This window comes from Nansenia antarctica (assembly GCF_963989245.1).
Source record: "Nansenia antarctica genome assembly, chromosome: 17".
NCBI lineage: Eukaryota > Metazoa > Chordata > Actinopteri > Argentiniformes > Microstomatidae > Nansenia > Nansenia antarctica.
The window spans coordinates 21,437,978-21,458,661 of record NC_137687.1 but is presented as its reverse complement, the minus strand read 5'-3'; the positions used below and the strand labels follow the sequence as shown (position 1 = coordinate 21,458,661).

The following is a 20,684-nucleotide window of genomic DNA, read 5'->3' as shown; positions in this document are numbered from 1 at the left end:
CCAGAGTTTACAGCTCATCACCTCAGAGCTCAACTACTCTGCCATATCTTACCCCATGCTCTGAATGCACAGAAGACACTTCTGCTGCTACATAGAATCCTCCTCCACATTGCTTCAAAAATCACGTATTGTATTAAAGTTGCTATAAATATTGCAAAATGAACTCCAGGAGCCTCATTTATAGAACGTACTTTGGATCAAATTTGATCTTACCCGTGTCGTACGTAGAAAACCACGTCAACGTAGTGATTTATAAAATGTCAACGTGTTATTGTAATTATAATTGTAATTGCAATAGTAATAGTAATAGTAATTGTAATAATAATATGTTGGACTTTAAAACTAATTATATATTTCCAGTTATTCTTGAAAAATATACTGTAACTTATACACTTTTTTGTAAACAACATAATTGTAAACAAACTGTATAGCTTCAAAACTATCATTTTGATCTTAAGGATGGTCGTCCTTGCATCCACAACTCTGTCTATGACTTTGAGAGTGGTTAAATTTCTCCAGGCCCATCCCTCACCTGTTTACCAAATTGATGAAAGGTTATTTCACTAAATGACATAGTATGTTGTATTATCAATGGTTGCATAGTTTTTAGTGTACTGTTTACATCAATATATGCAATTCTTTGGCTGACGACATGGGGTGTGTAAAGCTGTCTAAAATATAGCATTGCCGCATACTGTATATATAAGATTATTATTATTATTATTATTATTATTATTATTGTTGTTTTGTGTTGGCTCTCCTGTAAAATGTGTAAAATTTCACCAAGCCTGTGATATATGCTTATATGTATGTATGCTGCATATACTGGTGTGACATGATCGTAAGTTTACTGTATGTACACATACAGCACTATTCTGTTGCTATATTATAGAATTTAAATAGGCCAAATGGCCTACTGTGATGTCACAAAACCTCGTAACAACGGTGATATAAATGACAATGACAATAAAACACATCAAGGTTCCAGAACTATGGTTTTTAGTCAGTCATTAGCAAAGTCGTACAAGGGTTCCACACTGGCCATCAATGGACTCTTCTCTGTTGTCCATCTTAAACCCAGAGACACATAGGTAGATATAGACAACTATAGATTAGTTCTAGGTGATATTTAATCACAAATGGATTACCCCGAGGAGCCCGAACAGGAGGACCGCCTCTCGGAAGAGGAGTATGAAGAGGAGGAGGAGGAGGAGCGGATAGGAGAGGATGAAAGAAAAGTGATGGAAGCCCACGAAGAGGGGGAAGGAGAGGAAGCATTGGAGGAGGTGGAAGAAGAGGACGAGACAAAATGTGTCTGGGCTTATCTCCCGGACTTGTGTCTTCGCCAGGTGTTCAGGTGTCTGAGGGACAAGGACCGGACACGGGCCACCTTGGTCTGCCGCCACTGGCACCACATCATGCGTTCCCCGTCCCTCTGGAGGGCCCGGACCTTCAGTTTCTCCGGCCGCTACTGGGGCACGAGGGGCCGCTCCCAGCTGGAGTCGGCCGTCTGCTACGCCAGAGTTTACAGCTCATCACCTCAGAGCTCAACTACTCTGCCATATCTTACCCCATGCTCTGAATGCACAGAAGACACTTCTGCTGCTACATAGAATCCTCCTCCACATTGCTTCAAAAATCACTTATTGTATTAAAGTTGCTATAAATATTGCAAAATGAACTCCAGGAGCCTCATTTATAGAACGTACTTTGGATCAAATTTGATCTTACCCGTGTCGTACGTAGAAAACCACGTCAACGTAGTGATTTATAAAATGTCAACGTGTTATTGTAATTGTAATTGTAATTGCAATAGTAATAGTAATTGTAATAATAATATGTTGGACTTTAAAACTAATTATATATTTCCAGTTATTCTTGAAAAATATACTGTAACTTATACACTTTTTTGTAAACAACATAATTGTAAACAAACTGTATAGCTTCAAAACTATCATTTTGATCTTAAGGATGGTCGTCCTTGCATCCACAACTCTGTCTATGACTTTGAGAGTGGTTACATTTCTCCAGGCCCATCCCTCACCTGTTTACCAAATTGATGAAAGGTTATTTCATTAATGACATAGTATGTTGTATTATCAATGGTTGCATAGTTTTTAGTGTACTGTTTACATCAATATATGCAATTATTTGGCTGACGACATGGGGTGTGTAAAGCTGTCTAAAATATAGCATTGCCGCATACTGTATATATAAGATTATTATTATTATTATTATTATTGTTTTGTGTTGGCTCTCCTGTAAAATGTGTAAAATGTCACCAAGCCTGCGATATATGCTTATGTATGTATGCTGCATATACTGGTGTGACATGATCGTAAGTTTACTGTATGTACACATACAGCACTATTCTGTTGCTATATTATAGAATTTAAATAGGCCAAACGGCCTACTGTGATGTCACAAAACCTCGTAACAACGGTGATATAAATGACAATGACAATAAAACACATCAAGGTTCCAGAACTATGGTTTTTAGTCAGTCATTAGCAAAGTCGTACAAGGGTTCCACACTGGCCATCAATGGACTCTTCTCTGTTGTCCATCTTAAACCCAGAGACACATAGGTAGATATAGACAACTATAGATTAGTTCTAGGTGATATTTAATCACAAATGGATTACCCCGAGGAGCCCGAACAGGAGGACCGCCTCTCGGAAGAGGAGTATGAAGAGGAGGAGGAGGAGCGGATAGGAGAGGATGAAAGAAAAGTGATGGAAGCCCAAGAAGAGAGGGAAGGAGAGGAAGCATTGGAGGAGGTGGAAGAAGAGGACGAGACAAAATGTGTCTGGGCTTATCTCCCGGACTTGTGTCTTCGCCAGTTGTTCAGGTGTCTGAGGGACAAGGACCGGACACGGGCCACCTTGATCTGCCGCCACTGGCACCACATCATGCGTTCCCCGTCCCTCTGGAGGGCCCGGACCTTCAGTTTCTCCGGCCGCTACTGGGGCACGAGGGGCCGCTCCCAGCTACGCCAGAGTTTACGGCCGCTACCTGGAACACCTGGAGGTCCGTTTCCCCCAGTCACTCAACTCCCTTGTGTCACGACGCCTCCAGCAGACCATGATGACGTTCCTGGCGGCTCTCCGCCAGGCAGGCAGACGCCTGCGCTCGCTCACCATCCCCCACATGGAGCTGGACCGTTCGGCCTGTTGCCGGAGCGTCCGGAGCCTGACCTTCTACCTGCGGAGGGAGGGCTCTCACCTGGGGCACCTGAGCCTGCGAGGGGCACGTCTCAACCTGCCCCAGGACCTGGAGGTTCTGGAGGCGGTGTCGGCTGCCCAGCAGCATGTCCATCTGGGTCGGAGGCCCGGAATCGCCACCCTCAACCTGGAGGACTTCTTCTCACAGCCGCTGGCGGTGTACATTATTCCGAGCTTCACACAGGTCATCAACAAGTGGGTGTGGGTGTGTGTGTGTGTCTGTGTGTGTGTTTGAGTGGCTCCTACATACTCTTGTTTATTAGCTACTCTTTTTTGACTTGTGTGTGTGCAACTGTGCATATGTGCCTGCAAACACACACATACTTGTTGCAGTCTTTAAAACGCACCTTGATTTGATTTTGACCAGGTTCCGTGGCCTCTCCACCCTCACCCTCAACTACACCTGTCTGTCCAACGAGCTCCTCACCGGCCTGGCCGTGTCGTGCCGTAGCCTCTGCGGCGGCGGCTCCCTACGCTCCTTCACCTTGCGATGCCACATCCTTGAGCCGGATGTCCAGGTGATCTGGGGCGACTCCTGGTCTCACCTGGCCCGGCGCTGCCCGGACATGCAGGTCCAGATCTCTGCGGAACGGATCCTGAACCTGGACCCTCTGGGTCGGATCCTGCTGAGAGAGATCCCTCTGAGGTCACTCAGTCTCACCAGCTGGTACTTCACACAGAACTGGAGTGCTAAGCCAGCTCTGAGCAGCTTGGTGCCCTGGTACAGCAACTGTCTACAGGTAAGGGGATTGGGAGGGCTCCATAGAAATAGAATGAGTATAATACTCATAATGATAATACTGCTAGACTTTGTTTGCTGCTTTTATGACATGGTTTTATGTATTTGTTTTGTTGTTGTTGTTTATTTATTTTTAAAAAAGCGCTATAAATGTAATCAATTATAAGCATTATTATTATTCTTAGAATGGACATGGTCCCTCAGACTGACAAGGAATTGTTATAGTTGCTAGGGTAACCATTATTGCTGCAGGTGTAGAACACAGAGAGAAGTTAATTCAGAGGCGGGACTAATAGCACGCCTCATTTTACTGAACATTCCGATGTCAGTTGAGTTTAGTTGGTTGTTAATAATGCTGTGAGATAAAACTTCCAAATGATGACCACAAGATGGCCGCCACTACACCCACCATGGAATGTTGATTTGAATGAGGATGTTTCTTGTACTATATGTATAAACAAAGATGGCGGACGTTTATACGGGAGCTATTTGGCAACCCATATTAAACGTTCAAGGAGCAAAATTAAGCAAAGTTATGAATTATTTGTTTGATTTGTTTTAGCGGTTATCTTAGTTAGATCACGACTGAACTAGTTGTGTGTTGCATTTATTAAGTTTGCTCAACCAGGCCCAGTTGCTGGTTAGCGATTTGGATTTGGAATCCCCTAACCCCAACCCTTTTTTCCCGGGAGGCAGGTGGCTAAAGTAGTCAGGAGCTTCGCTGAAGGTGGGCGTACGTTCGGCCAATCAGAGGCAGGTGAGCGTGCATTACGCTGAATGCGGGTACGAAAAAAAATAACGCCACAAATGTGACCATCCAGTGCCAGACATGCTCGATTTTATACATAGGAGAAACCCAAAACATGTTGAGGGAGAGATTAAAGCAACATGTCTACCAGATTAGGAAGGGGAATCAGACTTCCCTCCTCTACGAACATTTTAATAAACATTCATTGGACAATCTTTGTATTATGGGGTTGGAGAAAAATCTAGCATGGACTAAGGCAGTGGTCTTCAACCGGGGGTCCGTGACCCCTAGGGGGTCCGCAGAGGTACTGCAGGGGGTCCGCCAATTTTTTTCTGAATAATTAACAATTTTCACCAAAATAATTTGTGACAATTAAAAGATATAACAAAAGTTATATTGAGTAAACTACAAGCATTAATAGGCAATAATAAGCTACTTTTGACAAAAAACTATTTACAATAAAAATTTACTATTTACTATTTGCATTATGGGTAATGACCCGAGGCACTGTTGAAGCTGAGTGTTGATTAAACTGGTTGAGTTAAACGTGCGCAAGTTGTCCGAGTCCAATAATGATATTATAACTTCACATTATTAGTTACTACTATTAATTAGTGAAGCAGGATGGATACATTTGTAACAGTAACGAGACCTCGAGCTCGAGATCCAACGGCTAGGCCTACTCCTTCCACCTCGGCCCTAGCAGCGCCTGCCCCAGGGGCAGATAAACGCAAAAGAGAAAAGTCCCGAAAATATTCAGAAGTGTACCTAAAGTTTGGATTTACTTTCATAGAAACCGAAGGAGTGGAATTGCCGGTGTGTGTTGTTTGTGCAACGACGCTCTCAAACGAAAGCATGAAGCCATCAAAGCTGCAACGACACTTTGAGACGAATCATGGCCACTTACAAGATAAAGCACTGGACTTTTTTTCAGGCTCGTCTGCACTCTCTCCAAGGCCAACAGACAATGATAAGAAAATCTGCGAAAGTCGGTGAGCTTGCTTTGAAAGCCTCATATCAAGTTGCTCTTCGCGTTGCCCAGTGTAAAAAGCCATACACAATTGCAGAAGATTTGATATTGCCTGCGGCCACTGATATGTGCAAGACCATGTTTGGGAATGATGGATATGGATATGCAGAAAAGTTGAAGACTATCCCATTGTCAGACACAACAATTGCTCGGCGAATTGGTGAAATGGCATCGGATGTGAGGGTGCAGTTAATTGAGAAATGACAAACGGCGGAGGCATTTGCACTCCAATTGGATGAATCAGTGGACATGTCCAAAGACGCACAGCTCTTGGCATTTGTGCGCTTTGTTGACCAAGACAAAATGTGTGAAGAGTTCTTGTTTTGTAAGAAGCTTCCTGAACGCACAACAAGTGCTGAAATTTTCAAAGTGATTGATGACTTTTTCGGTGAAAATGACGTACGTTGGGCAAAGTGTGTCGCGGTGTGTACCGACGGTGCGCGCGCTATGACTGGGAAAAAGAGTGGACTGATGGCGCTTGTCAGAAAAGTCGCCCCCAAAGTGATGTGGACTCACTGCATGCTGCACAGAGAATCCCTCGCCGCTAAAGAAATGAGTGCTGAGTTTGCCGATGTTATGGACACTGTTGTAAAGGCTGTAAATGTTATTAAGAAGAGTGCCCTACAAACTCGCCTCTTCGCTTCTTTATGCGCCGCTACAGGAGAGGAACACACAGCGCTCCTTTACCATTCAGAAGTCAGATGGCTTTCCCGTGGATCCGTATTGGCACGAGTATTTGAATTACGCACAGCTATCCACGAATTTCTAATTGGCCAAAACCGCGCGGAGCTGGCTGCGCATTTCATCGACAATGCCTGGGTCTTTAAACTGGCATATCTGGCGGACGTTTTCGCAGAGTTGAACCGGCTGAACAGTTCTATGCAGGGCCGCAATACACACGCCATTCAGCTGTATGATAAGATGGAAGGCTTCCTGAAAAAAACGAAAAGATGGAGAGAGCGCGTCAGGGGAGATAACATCTCCATGTTTCCATCAGTGGAGGAGTTGACGGATTCCGCTGTGATCTCGCCTGACGTGAAACGCGCAATTGGTAATCACTTGGAGGCACTTGAATGGCAATTCGAAAAATATTTTTCTGAGACTGAGTCCTGGAGAAAGGACAAGACCTGGATACAGTTTCCTTTCAAAGAGAATGCACCCGACGGCTCAAATCTGACAGCCGCTGAGGAAGATCAGCTGATCGACCTGTCCACAGATAGTACACACAAGCATGTGTACGAGTCAAAGCCACTGATCCAGTTCTGGATCCATTGCCAAAAATTCTTCCCACAACTGACAGCAAAGGCCATGGTGAGCCTCTTGCCTTTTGCAACCACATATCTTTGCGAAAGTGGATTCTCCTCCCTCACCCACCTGAAGAGCAAATACCGTTCAAGACTGCAGCCTGAGGATGACATGATGCTCTGCCTGACAACCTCCATCTCCCCCAGAATAGACAAGCTGTGTACCACCCACCAGGGCCAGTCATCGCACTGAGGTAAGCATACCTGACTTCCTGAAGCTAAATGTTTAATTGTTGAATAATAATAATAATAATAGAAAATATAAGCCTCATCAACAATAATAATAATAATAACCAATAATAATTATGCATGAACGTTTTATCAATCATAAACACATATAGGTTAATAACCCAGTAATTAGCCTGTTACTTATTAATTTTCCCTTGTGACCTGACCCCCTGCCTGTCTGCCGACTACTCCTCCTGTCTGACCCCCTGCCTGTCTGCCGACTACTCCACCTGCCTGCCGACCATTCTTCCTGCTTGATTCCCCACCTGTCTGCCGACCCTTCCTCCTGCCTGACCTCCCGCCTGCCTGACGACCCACCTGCCTATTCCCATCAGCCTTGTTACTAGAAATAAACCTTTATTATTTAACTCTTACCTGTTCACCTGTGTCTGCGTTTGGGTCCTACCTCTGGTCGTGACAAAATAGGTTAATAAGGTGAATAAAGGTATTATAGGCCTTAAAATGTGACATTTAAAAAAATGTATTACATGTGGGGGTCCCTGTTCTGGTTGTCTCTCGTCCAAGGGGTCCTTGGGCTGAAAAGGTTGAAGACCCCTGGACTAAGGGACAGAGACAAGCAGCAGAACGGAAATGGATGAAAGTGTTAAAGACAATTCACCCATGGGGATTGAATAACAGGTATTAGGGGATGGTGGTGGTTTAGGGGAGGGTGAACTGGACGAGGGATCGGAGGGTTGTGAGTTCAGGTCCCGCCTGGAGCAAGGAAACTGGGGGGCACTTGAGTGCGGCGCTTGACCTTCAGTTACTCCAGGGGTAATGTCCCTTTAATCTGCATTAGCAAGTTGCTTTTAATAAAAGCTTCTGCTGTTAATTTATTAAATTATTAAATTAAATTATGATTACATTATTAAATTAGGCCTTTTGGGGTTTGAGACCCCACTTAGTGGCCCTTTTTGAAATGGTTTACAGGAGGCATATGGTATCCCAGAGCTTGGACTAATATAGGAAGGCCCCTATACTGCAGCATGAATTTATTTTTGGAGTAATTTATTTAATTGAGTGGAATTGCGTGTTGTGGGATAACTTATTTGATTTAATCTTGTGTGATTTAACTGTCTTAGTGTTTTTTTTCTCTTTATTTATATGATTCCTTCATTTTGACTTAGTTGAATCCCTTATATATATATTTATTATTTATGCATTTTTTACTTAATGATTGTTTGTTACCTCATAACATACAGCACTTTGGCCTTCCGTAACAGTGGTCGCAGCCAGAAGGATACACTAGTACTTACATCAAGCCTACCTGTGAGGACTATACTGAAGGGACTGACTCAAGATTTGAGGACAGTTTACAATTGTAATCAATTTCTATCACACCAAACCAACTTGGAACTGGACTCCATTGAAATGGAATACAAATACTCTTTCTTCCCCTCTTCAGCTGGGTTGGCCACCCAGCTTGTGGGAAGGTGAGTATGGTGGTACAGCTCTTTGAGAAGAAGAATGTTTTTTTGATGTGTGCACACACAGAAGACATAAAGAGAGATCCAAGTGTGATAGTTTGATTTGTTGTGACTGATCCTAAAAAGTGAGTGGCTAGATAATTCCAAATTCCACTCTCCCCATTGGATGAGTTGTATCATTCATTTTAGTGTGTGTTTCTTTTTTTTCATGGTGTTTTTATGGTGTTTAAATAACCTATTGTGTTTCCCCTCCCTTGATACACCTCTCAAATCCTTTTTCTTTCCCTCCCCCCCCCCTCCCTCCCTACCCCCCTTCCCAGGTTTCTCAGCAATGATATGCCTCCTCAGGGTACCGTATTGAATTGAGAAATCATGTCTCTACGGTCATCCCACAGGTACGACAGATGATCTCTCCCTCAGGGTGAGTCCACTTTAGGTCCTAGATGGAAGAATAGTAACATGAACGTTCCCCCTACCCCACCTGTTGATTTTGTATTGACAAAACAATACTTCAAATTGCTACAGGCCATTCACCATGAGGAAATACTTACTAATTGTAATTCGAGCAATTCCTGCCCTCCGGGCATGGTTAAACAGGTAGCTAAATTAGCTGCTTTTATCAAGCCCTCCTCTCCCTCAGCTTCCACCACTGCAAAGGTCAAACAGAAGGCCAACATGGCTATCCTCACAGAACATTATAGAGAGGTGTTAGAGATAGGCCTAGGAGTCCTTCCAGACTGCAGCTCGCATTTTGACTGGGTCCAAGAAATACGACCATATCTCACCAGTGCTGGCCTCCCTTCATTGGCTCCCTGTCCATGTTAGAGCGGATTTCAAGATGCTCCTGTTAACATACAAAGCTATAAATGGCACTGCGCCTTCTTATTTAAGGACCTTCTCGTCCCATATGTGCCCTCAAGGGCTCTGCGCTCACAAGGCTCTGCCCTGCTCATTATTCCTAGGGTAAAAAAAAAAAAAAGACAATCGGTGAGCTGCGTTCTCTTTCCGGGCACCAACTCTCTGGAACCGTCTTCCACTGGATATCAGACAGGCAGAATCAGTAAAAGTGTTTAAAAATAAGCTAAAGACCCACCTGTCATATGCTGTTTATTTGTGCTGTTGTAATTATGTGCGTTTTTTTAATTGAAATAGTTGTTTTTAAATTTGTTTAACATTTTTGTTTTTTGTGGTGCGAAATTGTGTGTTTTTTAACATAGCTAACATATTTAAACAGCTGTTTTTATATTGTTTAAATTATTATTATTATTTTTTTACCTATTGTATTTGTGCTTGCTGCTTCCTATTGTAAAGCACTTTGATGTAAAGGGCTATACAAATAAAGTTATTATTATTTAATGAGGAGGCTTTTCTTAAAGCTATCTCCTGGGCACAGACGAGGTACAAACGTAAATACACCCAGTCATCTGCTGACACACTGAAATCCAGATTAAATAGCTTTAGAAGGTCGCCCCCTTCCCCCTCCCCTCACTCTGTTAGAGTGGAGTGCTACGAGTTCCCTCACCTGCCCTTGGTTAACAACATAGGGGGCCCAACTCCTTACATCCAGCAGGTTACAGCCCCTAAACCCAAGAGGGCCACACCAGCTAGGCCTTCATCTCAGAGGGCACCCCTGGAGCCCCCTCTATCGCCATCTACCCCTGTTTCACCCTCAAACACCTCCGAACATCCTGGTGTGTTGAGGGGGTTAGATCAGGAGGCCCTCAGACCTGGTGGAACACCAGCCCAGGTTACTGTCAGACAGGTTCCAGTGGACTCCTTCCCACCCCCACAGGCCCTTGAACAGCCAGCCAGCCCACAGACTGCTGCTAGCCTAGTAGTAGAGACCACTAGCGTGGAGCCAGAGCCAATAGGATGGGGCTTGGTAAGTGTCCCAGGTCCCCCTCTTTTCAGTTTAACTGTAGCATCCATGCCTTTAATTTTTTTTTGCCTGTAGCAGGGGTCCAATGTATCGGATCCTTCTGACAAACTTTGAAGTCCCGGGCCTCCACCCCTCTCAGGGTCCTGTATGTGGACCGCACATAGATGTTTGTTTCTTCCAGGAGGGCCCGTACTGGGGCCTGCAACCTGGGTGAGTATTGTGTCAATGTAACAAACAACTCTGCCTGAGGGAAAACCACTCCCGCCCTCGCCATCAGCTGCTGGAATGGCTTTTTGATGGTCGAGAGCAGGTTTCCACTCAGACAGTTGTTCAATCCCACCACAAAGACCACTTTGTGAGTGGCAGGACTAGGGTTCAACTTGTTCAGGATATCCCTCAAATGGAACATTTTGGCCCCCGGGAAACTGTCAATTTGTACCAGTGGATAGTTGAAAGGGGGGATTCTATTGAGATTCAAATCCCCCACTATCACCACTGGTTTTCTAATCTCTAGTTCCCAAACCAAATTTTTTTGATAGGCACTGCGGTGATAGAGCGGTCTGTCCAGGGTGAATGGAACCTCTACCTCCTCCTGCTCCGACCCTGAACTGGACAAGAAACCGGACCCCTGACTGACCGACACCCCAGAAGCCCCCAACATCTGGGAGTCCGACAGCAGCACTGCAACATTGGTGAGGTTCACCCTCCCCTCTCCCCCCCTCAGCTCAGGTGAATCCCCCTCTGATTCCTCAGAGGCCCCCAGGTCGAAATTAAGGACCCAATCCTCCTTGACTCCTTCCTCCACTGTGCCACCCCTCAGGACCTGAGCCACATGGAGGGTTAGGGCCAGGGTTAGGGTTAGGGTTAGGGTTGGGATTAGGTTGAGGGTTAGGGTGAGAGTTGGGGTCCAACACCAGATTAGGGAGGATAGGGTGGGGGTTGTGGTTAGGGTGAGATACAGGTCCGGGAGATCAGGGTGGGTGACCGGGTCCAGGGAAGGGCCCCGGTTGATGTCACGTTTCCGTGGGCCCTTCTTTCTCTTAGAGAGAGGCCCCGGGTCCCGAGGACTATGGGCCCTTGAGCTGGGCCCCGGCTGGGCCACCGAAGGCAAGTTGGGCCACTCTGTCTCATCCAAACTAACCCTCAGTGTAGGAGTTTGGAGAGCAGGCCGCAAGTGGCCCTCAACCAAATTCACCAAATTGGTGGTTGTGGTAACCGTCAGGCGCCGCCCGTATCTGGACCTCCCAAAGGTCAATGCTTTATCCAAAGCTAACTGGTCAAATTGGGGTAGACCCCTAAGCCCCTCTGCCATACAGTGTCATAATGGTCCTTAAGGATGTTCAAGTTGTTAAACATCCACTCATCTGTGTTGAGTTTGACTCTGTGGTTTGTGTCAGGATGGGGAGATGAGGGTTTAATAAAGAATGTTAATCTATTAACTTGTCTCATCATTCCCACTGGAAACTGTCCTGTTTCCAGAGATCTACTGATCACTTCAGCATGGTGAGTAGCCTGGAGTAATTTAAAAAGTTGTTTTTCAGCTCTGGGAGGTTGATGTTGTTGTAGGTTTTTTTGCAGATACTGCGCTTGAGGCCCTCCGGACCCCCCCCCCCCCCAGACAGACGCCCCTGCAGAGAGGCCCGTCTCCGTCGACGGACCGCGGTCCACTCGCCGCTCATGGTAAGTATTCAATGGATGCTAGCCAAACTAAAAGAAGGTAAGAAGATAAAGGAATTCGAGGCCTGCTGACTATGATTCCTGTTATTCTTGTCAGTATCTATTTTTTTTTTTTTTAGAAAAACATTTTTTGCCTTGAAGCAGGGGTGGAAAGAAGGTCCAAACAAAGGACTCTAAAGGTATGTCACGAGATGAAAGTGGGACTAGCCGTGGGTAGTTCGCGGGCACGTTTGTGAGCACAGCTGCCCTGGGTTTGGTTGATTGGGCGCACTAGCCAGTAGATTGGCTGTTGCGCCTTTTAACAACCCCAGAGTTTTAGGAGAGAAGGAGAGAGAACATGGGGGCTGTATTGAGATGAGTGGGCGAACTATGTGGACGAATAACCTGTGTTACAGACAGGAGTTGGAATCCCTGTGCGGGACATTGGCTGCCTGGTCGAGGAACGGAGTGTTGGTTGCCGATGACAGACTCGCGGTGAAGCTAAAGCCGACTGGGACCAGTCGCGTGGATACCGACGGCGGATTCTACATTGGAGCCGAATCGACCTGGATGAAAGCGAGCTCGAGGATTCTCGGAGGCGGAGCCCCGCCAACGCCACAGGCAATAGTGACTATTTGTTTATTTCTTTGGTTTTGATTTTTGTGGGGTAGCGCTGAGGAGGAGAGCCTACCCCACCCACCTGACTTTGTCGTCTGTCCTGTGTAGTGTTTCCCCCAACCCCCCACCTAGTCCAGCACCGTAGGTCCCTATAGAGGGGTGGGAAATATAGGATAGCGCCACGGGTGGGCACCTATAGGGGTCCTCACGTGTGCAGTGTAGTACCCTTGGGTTTCCGATTGCAGTGCCTTATTGTTATTTTATCGAGTGCAGTGTCCCCTTTGATGATTGCTGTGTCAGATATTATCTTGCAGTGTAGTGTTCTCTCATTGATGTTTTGCAGTGCCCTCCCCAAGCTACCAGGGTCTAGTGTGAGTTTTCCTTTTATTCAAGGTTGCTGTTAGTTTATGCCCCCTATAGTATACCCACCTGTGAGGGCCCCTCATTTTCCACATTGTCAGTTTAGGGAGGAGAGGGTGATTGTGCTGGGGGTGGGTTGGAAGGGTGGATTTTAGAGTTAGTCAATTCCTATAGATTTTAGAGTAAATGTGTACAATGAAATGTATAATAAAGATGATTATTTTGATGGATTTGTCTTGGTCTTATGTGTGAGGGTGTGTGTTGGAGAATCACATATTCTGTGCCGGGAAGGTTTAAGGGTGTTCACTCTAAACTGTGACAGGTACACCAAATTCACATTGTGACTTGAAGAAACACACAAAGGTGCTTTTAAAGTGCAAAACTCACTCCACACTCAACACTGTGATTTGAAGAAACACACAAGGTGCCAGCCCCCTGACCGACCTCACCCGGAAGGGTGCCCCAGACCCGGTCCAGTGGTCGGAGCCGTGCCAGGTGGCGTTTGAAGGTATTAAAGCGGCTCTCTGTGGTAAAACTGTCCTGTATGCTCCGGATTTTAACATCCCTTTTTCCCTGCAGACGGACGCATCGGATAGGGGGCTGGGAGCGGTGCTGACCCAGCAGGTGGAGGGAGCCGACCGTCCGGTGCTGTAGCTGAGCCGCAAGTTATCGGAGCGAGAGGGCAGGTACAGCACGGTGGAGAAGGAGTGCCTGGCCATCCGGTGGGCGGTCGGCGCCCTCCGGTACTACCTGCTGGGGCGCGCGTTCATCCTCTACTCCGACCATGCTCCCCTCCAGTGGCTCCACCCATCCCAGTGGGGATCACGCGCTGGTACCTCGCGCTGCAGCCCTTCAATTTTACGGTGGTGCATAGGCCGGGGGCGCAGATGGTCTTGGCCTACTTCCTCTCCCGTGATGGGGGGGGGGGGGAGTAGGCTGGCGGCCGGGCGTGATCTGAAGGTGGGGGTGTGTGGGGAACATGGCGCGTTCCGACCTGTAGAGGGAGCCACAGGACGGTTGGTGAAGGGATGGGGGCGCAATTGGCACCGGCTGATGCCAATTGGGTCCTCATCAACGTGCCCTCTTAATGTGTTGCTTTGTTCTCCCCCGGGACCCCAGAGTAGGACGCAGTGAGCGGAGAACGGAGGAAGCGAGGAGAAGCAGCGGAGAGTCGGTTGTAGAGAGACGTCGGAGAGCGCTACAGGAGAGCCGCGACCGGAAGGGTCGGGCAGGAAGCGAGCGGGGACGTTCTCCCCTGAGCGAGGCTCAGCCAAACCGGACTCCAGACCAGCTGCACAAATAAAAACCCGTTCCTTAAACCGCCGAATCATATTGTCTGTCTCCCTCTGTGCTCGAACCTGTTACAGTGGCACCTGACGTGAGGCACAGAGGAGAGGCGGACCCAAACACCCAAATAACAGACAGGCGGGGGCATGGAGTCGCCCCTGGGACACGTACTCGCCCACCTGGCACAGCTGCAAGAGCAGCAGGCACCACGACGCCCTGATGGACATGGCCCGCGCCCAGGCCGAGGACCGGGCGGACCTCCGGGCCATCATCCGCGACCGGGAGGGGTACGGGGACTACGGCGTGGCAGGCGGTGGGACCCGAGTCCGGATGTTGCGGATGACGGAGGGGGACGACACGGAGGCGTACATCGAGACGTTCGAGCAGGTGGCCCGGAGACAACGGTGGCCAGAGGACGAGTGGGCCCACCAGCTCCGGCCCCTGCTGATCGGGGAGGCGCAGCTCGCGCTGGCGGGTCTCCCGGCGGCCAGCCAGGCCGACTACCCGACAGTGGTCAGGGCCATCCGGGACCGGCTCAGGCTGAGCCCGGAAGAGCACCGGCGCCGGCTCCGTGCCCTGACCCTGGAGGCCGGCGGGAGGCCGTTCCTGTACGGCCAGCAGGTGATGGACCAGGCACGGCGGTGGCTGCAGCCCGAGGAGAGGTGCCTTAACCCTGACCCTAACCCGGGCCTGAACCCTAAGGTTAGGGCTCATTAAAGGGAAAACACTCCTACCCTGAATCCCAACCTGAAACCTCTCCTGTCAAAACCACCTCGCTGCCCGGTTCTAGCTCCTCCCATCCGCCAGACGTCTCTACATCCAGTCCCCACACCATAGCCCAAACACAGCCCCAGCAACAACAATATCACCCCACCATATATAAGGCCCGTCCGCAAAAGAAGGTGTTGGATTGGATATTTACAGCCACGAAACCCATACTCATCCTAGGAGACTCCAATGTAGCACGCATCCCCCCACGCAGACATACAGATTGACAGTTTCCCTGGAGCCAACTTTTATCACTTCTGTAAAGTCATGGAAAAATCCCCCACCAACACACACACACACAGTCATACTTTCTGTCGGAATAAATAACATGAATCATGACCTCTATAGGACCTCCCTGAAACAAATAACACCAATGTACAGGGAGGCCCAGAAGACATTCCCCAACGCCACCATTTACATGTCCATCATTAGTTTCTCCCCATATCTCACTGGGAGCCAACAACAAAATCTCACAACAATTAACAAATACATTGCCACACACTGCACCCCTCTGTTAGAAATTCACAGAGATGATTTCAACACCCACCCAGACAATATACACTGGACAACAAGCACAGCACGTAGAATATCCACACACTGGTGTGAACAGTTACATTTATAAATACACACAGCCACAATCTGGACCCCCTTCCCCCACTCTAACAGACACCCTCACTTCATCTAACATAATAAAACTCTCAAAAACACCCCAGCACAAACAACACTCTTAGAGAGAGGGTTGACTTATCCCACAGCCCACCACTTTTGATGTAGAACACTTCAGAAGGGACATACACCAGTATCACCGCCGTTTAAAACTTTTAGATTTTTTTGATTTCGTAGCCAATCCCAACCCCATTCCATTTACCCTCCCCTCTAAATGGGAACCCAAGTTGGAGGACACTCATCCCAAAATACAGGCACTCATCAGACAGGACAATAGGACCATCAGTAATTTCACACACACATATAATACAAATAAAAACAACATCACCACAGCAGAAAGACAGGCAATTAAGGAACTCAAACATAACAACAACATTATAATAAAGCAAAATTGTAATACTCAACACATATCAATACTTACATGAGGCAAACAGACAATTATCAGACACCAAAACATACACACCCATTACACATAGTATACAAACTCATTACACATAGTATACAAACTCAGACACAAACCACACTTCGCAAAATAATTCGCACACTTTTTGAAAAACAATATATAAACAAAAAACTGTTATATTTTCTTTATGGACCAGATGAACCACGACACCGCTACTTGTATTTATTACAAAAAATACACAAAGACCCTCACACCTGGACAGTCCATTTTGAAGTGCCCCCAGGTCGCCCAATAGTTTCAGACTGCAACAGTGAATCCTACAACATTGCAGAATACATCGATTTTTTTCTCAACCCTCTCTCTCAGAAACATCCCAGCTATATCAAGGACACGTATGATTTCATCCACCAATTACAACAGTTAACCCTTCCCACACACACACTCCTCTTCACTATAGATATAGACAGCCTCTACACATCAATAGACACACAATTAGGTTTGGAAGCAGTTAAATCAATCATGGATAACAATCCTGACCCCACCAGACCAGACGCAGAATTGTTAGACCTTTTAAAGATCTCCCTCACACACAACGATTTCACCTTCGACAATAAACACTACAGGCAGGATATGGGGTTTGAGATGGGGAAAAAGTTTGCCCCGGCGTATGCCAACATTTACATGGCTCTGTGGGAAAAGACAGTATTAGCTAAATGCCCACAGAAACCTTTACTGTATCTGAGGTTTTTAGATGACATTTTTGGGGTGTGGACTCACACTAGCACAGATTTTCACCATTTCATTGAACACTCACCACCCTTCCATCACGGTCAAATATATCCTTCATCCCATAGAGGTGAACTTCCTGGACACAACAGTGTTTTTCTCCCCCCCACATCAGAACCAGAAATCCCTCTGCACTAAAGTTTTCTTTAAACCCACAGACAGTCACACCCTCCTACACAAACACAGTTACCACCCCAAGCACACATTTACAGGCATAGTCAAGTCCCAACTCCTTAGGTACCACAGACTGTGCACATACCCCCAGGATGCCTAACCTTAACCCTAACCTGAAGCTTCCTGGCCTGGGCCTTAAGCCTAGCCCTGGTCCTGTCCATAACACCAAGCCTAAGCCTAATGACAGTCCTAACCCCAACCCTAACCCCAACCTTAACCCCAAGCCTAGCCCTGACCTTACCCCTAACCCCAACCTTAACCCAGTTCTATCCTCTGATGAAGCACTGATAGTGCGAAACGTCAGGTCGACTTCCTTCATTTTAAACCCTTTGGTTAATAGAGAAACTGATTACTCAGGATATCGAATTTTGGGACCCTTTTTAACCGGGACAATATGGAGTCTTCTTTTTTTGTTTAAAGAAACTTGGGATTTTATGGATTATTTACTTTGTTTGTAGGACTATGGCCTTGACCCTCAAGGTTGGTGAGTACTCCCCTTTTCCACTTGTGTGCACACAGTTTTGAAACCTTTTTCTACAACCTTGTTGGATTTATCAAGACAAGATGGATTTTTTTCACAAAGTTTGATTACAAACACAGTTTTGAAATAACACAGTTTGCAGTGATTTGAATACATCCTTTGATTACTACACCTCTGGAGTTGCACCAAACTTCCTGTTGGAGAACTTGAGGCCTCCCCTACAAAGACTAATCCCAGTTTCCCTTGACTTTTAACATTTCTCCAGAAAGTCCCCCCAGAATGATATACCTGTGAGTCACCTAGCATTTGTGACCTTGGATTTGGATTTAATATTTCAAGGACTTGGATTTTAAACAATTCTCACCGCCACATGTTTTTTGGTTTTTATCCTCCCTCTGGGGTTGGCCACCACATGGGGAGTGGTGTGAGTATGAATCCAAGATAATAGACTATTTTATTCCTTGATTTTATCTGAACTGTTTTACACTCTGAGCTTTTTAACAGAATTGAAGATTCCTCAGAGTGAGTTCAAGATTATAATTAATTGTTTCCACCTTAATTATTTCCTAACACCAGGACAATTGATTGTGTGTTTTTTGTGTAAATGTTTGTGTAATTGATTGTGTTTTATGTTATATTTTTGTGGTGCTTTTCCCTGATTGTTCCTCCTTCCCACTTGTTTCCCCCCCCCAAAACAACCCCCCCCCTCCCCCCTTCCTTTGGTAGGTTTTTAGAAGAGACACCCCCTGTCAATTGGAGGGACCAACACACTTACGCTCACTATGGCGGCGCGCCCACAGCTTTATAATAATAGGAGACCCCTGAGACAGCAACAGGGTGAGTGGCAGCATAGGGTTTCCACTCATCAACAGCTAGAACGGTACCCAGCTATTCAGAGGACCCCAGTGGACTTAGCCGGTACAAAAAGGTATTTTAAACTTTTACAGGCAGTTCATCACATTGAGATTCTGGGGGATACTAATAGTGATAGACCTGCCCCCCCTGGAATGGTGAGGCAGGTCAATAGGTTAGCAGGATTTATTAAGCCTGCCTCCCCAAACCCAGAAACCTCCCGGAAGGTGAGGGAGTGATTTTTTGTTTGTTTTTGCAGCCTAAGGATGGCCTGTTTAACTTGCATTGAGGTCCGTTGACTGCATGTTGTGCAAATGCTAAACCAGTAGAGTGGTTCATTGGTTACGGGATAATTTGAATATTTTAAGGGAGCATTATGCTGGGGTTTTGAGGGAGGGTCTGGCCAATCTGGAGGGGTTAGATGAGGAAGCCTTAAATAGAGCAGTAGTATGGAGCAGGATGAGATACAGGAGGAAATTCACTAACAGTTCTGTGGAAATTTTAAAATCTAGGCTCAGCTTAATACATCCATCCCAGCCTAGTCAAGCTGGGAAACAGTCTGAGCCTTCCACTTATGCGGCTGTAGTGCAGTCTGTCTCTCTGCCCATACCTAGAACACCTACTTCTATAGAGACTTCCTCCACCCTGTCTCGAACTATCACAGCAGAGGAGTTTCCAAGGCTGCCCTCAGTTCCCCCCTCACAGGGCCCCACCCCTTACATTCAGAAGGTAATGGCTCCCAAACCCCAGAGAACACCAGAGACTAGGCCCTCAGGGCAGCGAAGACCCGTGCCCCTGACACAGTTGGATGTGAGCACTGGGGTCTCCCAGGAGGTGCCTTTCCTCCCAGCCCCCCAAACGGCTGAGGTCTCCCACCCACACTCACCCCCAGTTATAACTGAGGAGGTTATACTCCCTGATGGTTTGCGTAACATCTCCTTTCAACTGGAGCTGGAGAATAGTGTCGGCCCCAACTTTAAATAATAACAACAATATAATATGGGGCAATGATGGTGTTCTGGTTGTGTTTGATAATGAGTTTTTGAGTGTGTTTGAGTTCTTCACTTGGCTGGATGTTGTGAAGGGGTTTTTCTTTACCATGTAAATGATCCTGTGATCATCCACCACTCTTGTCTTCCATGTTTAACTTGCATTGAGGTCCGTTGACTGCATGTTGTGCAAATGCTAAACCAGTAGAGTGGTTCACTGGATTGAATTGAATGTCAACTGTTAATAAACTGTTATATTACAATTATAACAACTATGATTTCAGACTTGCTCACTGAGAGGTTTTAACGATTAAAATAGACATACCAAATGACTGTACAGCTCATACGTCCACTGCTGAAATATAGCATTTACTTATTTCAAGTTGTCTTTTGCCAACATGCAACATGCTTACAGGATTACCCCAGTAGTACAACAGTAAAAATGATTTTATTATATTCAAATGTGTCATTGATAAGCTTAAGAGAAGTGCACATATGAAGTCAAAAACACTACTTTGTCATAAAATGTCAAACATGTCATATCGCATTAACATTTGAAAAACTGGTATAAAGTTTCAGGTTGCAATAAGATTTGAAATTTCTGCACAGCATGTCAGATACTTTATCTTCAAATCAGATATGTGATCAATGGCACGACATATTGACTCCTGTTGCTGTTGACTGAGATTGATTTGAGGTTGCTCTACAATTACAGCTGGGAGATCATCATCAGTAGTGGGTAAAGAGTCAATTCCATGCTGCGCCAGAACTGCCTCCAAATTGTGTGGTGTGTAGGGATTTTCCCCGAACACATTGTTGATTGCTGCACTGTCCGTTGCCATATTTGAGAGCATTCCTTCTGTCCAGATTTGAGTTGGTGTTCGGTTGTGTTCCGTACGCAAAGCATGGTTGTTCCAGGCCTCCCTAAAGCGCTCTAGGCTTTTTTGAATCTCAGGAAGAAAAACAATGTGAAGTGAAAGTTTGTGGATATCATCACTGGGATCCAGAAGCTGTGAATCCTCAAGGGAGTAGAACATGCTGTAAAAGGATTGCAACACATGCAAA

The 20,684-nt window shown here is 46.3% G+C and overlaps 1 pseudogene across 1 annotated transcript; it reads left to right on the top strand.

Moving 5' to 3' along the window:
* Window positions 1-1,139: 1,139 nt before the first annotated feature.
* LOC308172496 (F-box only protein 39-like) lies at window positions 1,140-15,217 on the top strand (annotated as a pseudogene). Its single transcript has 6 exons — window positions 1,140-1,523; window positions 3,000-3,419; window positions 3,592-3,964; window positions 13,793-13,863; window positions 14,333-14,441; window positions 14,603-15,217. The product of its transcript is annotated as an F-box only protein 39-like (transcript).
* Window positions 15,218-20,684: the final 5,467 nt, after the last annotated feature.